Source organism: Microcaecilia unicolor, chromosome 2 (genome assembly GCF_901765095.1).
Source record: "Microcaecilia unicolor chromosome 2, aMicUni1.1, whole genome shotgun sequence".
Classification (NCBI taxonomy): domain Eukaryota; kingdom Metazoa; phylum Chordata; class Amphibia; order Gymnophiona; family Siphonopidae; genus Microcaecilia; species Microcaecilia unicolor.
Genome location: NC_044032.1, coordinates 629,529,573 through 629,534,206, shown reverse-complemented (window position 1 = coordinate 629,534,206; position 4,634 = coordinate 629,529,573).

Below are 4,634 nucleotides of genomic sequence, written 5' to 3'. Positions count from 1 at the left end.
GTAAATACTTTGCATACACCTGATCCGGGTTTCCAAATGGTATTTTTAAACAACGCCCATGCCTGATTTAAAGTCCTAACCTTTGCGGCTGATCCTTTTAGCTTCTTTTTTAACCATGTTCCTCATATAGTCCCCCTTTCGAAAATTAAATGCTGCTACAGTAGATTTCCTTTGTGTTTTCACTCCACATTATTAGCGCAGATTTGATCATGTTAAGATCACTGTTTCCAGTGGATCCCAACACCATTTCCTCTCGTAACATGCCCTGCATTCCACTAAGATCTAAAATAGCTCTCCCTCTTGTCAGTTCATAGACCAGTTGCTCCAAGAAGCAGTAGGTTATTACATCTAAGAATTTCAGGGGCCCTTTTGCAGATCGGCACTCGTCCGGGTCTACCACCGGCCCAATGCGGCCGCTGGTGGTAGCCCTGCCCTGAATGCGCGCCATTTCCGAGGGAAAAAGAAAACCCCCAGAAATGGCTTGCATAGTGGTTCAAAGCAGCACTAGGTTATGGTCAGATCAAGAGAGAGGAAAATCAATGCTTTCCCTGTCGAAGCAAAGCCCTTGAAAAAGCCCACAAGTGAAACGGATGGGGCCACCGTCGGGCAACAGATAAGTGCTCGACTTTATCTTTGTAAAGCTGCTTTAGAGCACTTCATGAGAATCAGTGAAGGTTTTCATGAACCAAAGAAAATTTGAAGTTAGCATTGATATTGTCAATATATTAAAAAAAAATGTTCTTGTAAAAAGAACAAAATTGTTAAAATCTATTTGGAAATAAATTAAAAGTTAAGATAATTCTTTCCAAGCAAGGTTTTTATGACCAGTGATGAACACCACGCCCCTAGTCAAAGCCGCAGAAAACTGAAAGTAAGCGGTCGGGCATTTTGAGGTCTTTTCCTTGCTTTTTAGAAATATTTTGTTAAAATCAAACATTATATTTCCATATAAATTTTATTGGATTCCTCTTTATATGTTCGGTGATCTTACATCTTGGAGTCCTGTATGGTAATCCTCTTACTGTTGTTTACTTGCATAGTGGTAACACGGTGGTAACCAGGCATCGCCACTCACTGCCCGGTTAATGCTAGGTTAGTGCGGGAGCCCTTATTGCCACCTCAATGGGTGGCGGTAAGGGCTCCCTGTGTCATGGCCACACGGCAGTGGCGTAGCTACGTGGGCCAGGGGGGCCTGGGCCCCTGTAGATTTGGCCCTGGACCCCCTGCTGACAACCCTGTCAATCCCCCCTCCCGCCGCCAACCCTCCCCTGCCGTCGCTGTGGGCTACCTTTGCTGGCGGGGGACCCCACGTGCAGGACATCAGAAACAGAACAAAGCCTTCGAGGGAAGAAGAGGACCTCCTCAGCTGGCGGGGATTGGGGTCCCCCCCCCCAGCAAAGGTAGCCCACGGGGAGGGTTGGCGGCGGGAGGGGGGGTCGAGAGGGTGATCGGCAGGGGTCATCAAAGTTGGCGGTGGCGGGGGGGGGGGTCAGCAATGGCAGGGGGGTCAATAATGGCTGGGGAGAGGTCGGCGATGCCGGGGGGGGGCTAAAATGTGTCCCCTCCCCTCGGGCTCTGGACCCCCCTCCCGCCGAAGTCTGGCTACGCCCCTGCCACATGGTAAGAATTCTCTTACAGCATGACCATGTGTGTCTGGGGGCTTTTTACCTGCTGTGGTAAAAAGGGCCCTGGTGGGCTGGAAAAATGGCCCCAGCCGCTAGCGCAGGGCCATTTTTCCCGCAGCTTGGTAAAAGGACCCCTTAGCTCCCTAGCACTCCCTGATCTAACATTTATCCGGTCAATATTGGGGTAATTTAAATCACCCCGTAATTATAATGTTGCCCAATTTGCCAGCTTTCCTAATTTCGGTAAGCATTTCTTCATCTGTCTATCCGTTCTGTCAGCCTGGAGGACGGTAGTACAGCCCTACCAGTATACTCTCCCTTCACACATGGAATTTCTATCCACAAGGATTCCATGCTTCTGTTTCACGCAGAATGTTTATTTTGCTTGACTCAATTCCCTCTAACATATAGCTCAACCCCCCCCCCCCCCCCACACACACACACACAATGTGATCCACTCTATCATTATGATATAATTTGTACCCTGTTAACAAAGAGGGGCATTTTCGAAAGGGACGTTCAAGTTTTGATGAGGACGTCCTCGCAAAACCCGTATTTTCGAAACAAGATGGACGTCCATCTTTCGTTTCGATAATACAGTCAGGGACGCCCAAATCCTGAGATGGTCGTCCCTAGACTTGGTCGTTTCTGATTTTCGGCAATAATTGAAACCAAGGACGTCCATCTCAGAAACGACCAAATGCAAGCCATTTGGTCATGGGAGGAGTCAGCATTTGTAGTGCACTGGTCCCCCTGATGTGCTAGGACACCAACTGGTTACCCTAGGGAGCACGGCAGTGGACTTCATAAATTGCTCCCAGGTACATAGCTCCCGTACCTTGTGTGCTGAGCCCCCCCAAATCCCCCCTAAAACCCACTACCCACAACTGTACATCACTACCATAGCCCTTACGGGTGAAAGGGGGCACCTAGATGTGGGTACAGTGGGTTTGTGATAGGTTTTGGAGGGCTCGCTGTTTCCTCCACAAACGTAACAGGTAGGGGGGGATGGACCTGGATCTGCCTGTCTGAAGTGCAGTGCACCCACTAAAACTGCTCCAGGGACCTGCATACTGCTGTGATGGACCTGAGTATGACATCTGAGGCTGGCATAGAGGCTGGCAATCAATATTTTTAAATATGTTTTTTGAGGGTGGGAGGGGGTTAGTGACCACTGGGGGAGTAAGGAGGGGTCATCCCTGATTCTCTCCGATGGTCATCTGGTCATTTCGGGCACCTTTTTGCAGTGGCGTAGGAAGGGGGGGCGGTGGGGCGGTCCACCCCGGGTGCTTGCGCTGGGGGGGGGGGTGTCGGCTCGCTGGTTCCCTGCTCTTTCTGCCCCGGAACAGGTTACTTCCTGTTCCGGGGCAGAGAAAGCAAGGAAGCAGCAGAGCCGACGCAGCTCCCAGTGACGTGCACTGGGGGCGGATCGGCCCTCCCGCCTGCCCCCCCGCTGAAAGGTAGGGTGCGTTTCGGGGGGGAGCACTCCGGAGGGGGGGTGCCGTGCCCTGCACCCGGAGGGGGGGGGTGCGCAGCGACGACCCGCCCCAGGTGTCAGGCACCCTCGCTACAGCACTGCCTTTTTGTGCCTTGGTTGTAAGGAAAACACGACCAGGTAAAGTCGTCCAAGTGTTCATCGGGGACATCCTTGTTTCTTTCGATTATGGGTCGAGGACGTCCAAGTGTTAGGCACGCCCAAGTCCCGCCTTTGCTACGCCTCCGATATTTCCCCTTGAACTTTGGCCGTCCCTGCGACGGAAAGCAATTGGGGACGTCCAAAAATCGGCTTTCGATTATACCGATTTGGACGACCCTGTGAGAAGGACGCCCATCTTCCAATTGATGTCAAAAGATGGGCGTCCTTCTCTTTCGAAAATGAGCCCAAAAGTGTCCCTCTGATTGTCCTCCTTCCACTAGGTCTCTGAGATGCCTATTATATCTATCTCTTCATTTAGCGCTATATACTCTCACTCTCCCATTTTATTTTGTAGGTTTCTAGTGTAGAGTGGCGTTTGTTCTTTCAGTATTTGAAATGTCAGAGTCAGTAACTTAAAATCAATTCCCCAACCAGTACGCAGTCAACAAAGCATGGTTGAAGCTGAAGAGAGATAATCTGACGGCTTCAAGCATTTTAAAATGTGATCTTCCGTATACTATCTGGCATCTCATGTAGTCTTCCAAGTAACTCCCTCCCTCCCTCATCTGCATTAAGGGAAGCCTATGTTCTGCTTTGTCATTTAACAAACTTTGACCCTTATTGCTGCCTTCATTACAAAAGGAATTAGAACAATTTAAGGTTTGGAGCACCCACAATTTCCACTTCTTTAATTCTCTTTCTTTTAACCCCCCATCATCATCTTCACCCATGTACACTGAGACTGACAGACATGTAAAAGGAAGAGTAAGGAGTGTTATTTTTATTCTTTGCAATTTGTGAGACCTTTCCTTTTTAAATACCGTCTAATCAGAGGATAATTAGGTAATGATGGGGGAAGGGTCTTGCTATTGGAATCAAAAACAGGGAACTTAGTATTCAATTTAATTTGTATTCAGTGTGCAAATTTCAAGTTTTGCTCCTTAGAAGTTTACCGTTAGTTGAGTAAGATTTATGAATATTGTAATGCCTTAGACCAGGGGTAGGCAACTCCGGTCCTCGAGAGCCGCAGGCAGGTCAGATTTTCAGGATATCCACAATGCATATGCAGGAGATAGATTTGCAAGCACTGCCTCCATGGTATGCAAATCTATCTCCTGCATAGTCACTGTGGATATCCTGAAAACCTGACCTGCCTGCGGCTCTCGAGGACCGGAGTTGCCTACCCCTGCCTTAGGGCCCTGTTTACTAAGTAGCATTATAGGCACATTAACATTTTTAACACACATCCATGTACGAGCGTTAACCATGTACGTGCCAACAATATCCTTATAGGCGTCTACATGGTTAGCGCGCGCGCTAAGTGTAATTACGCTAAAAACACTAATGCACCTTGGCAAACAGGGTCCTTAGTT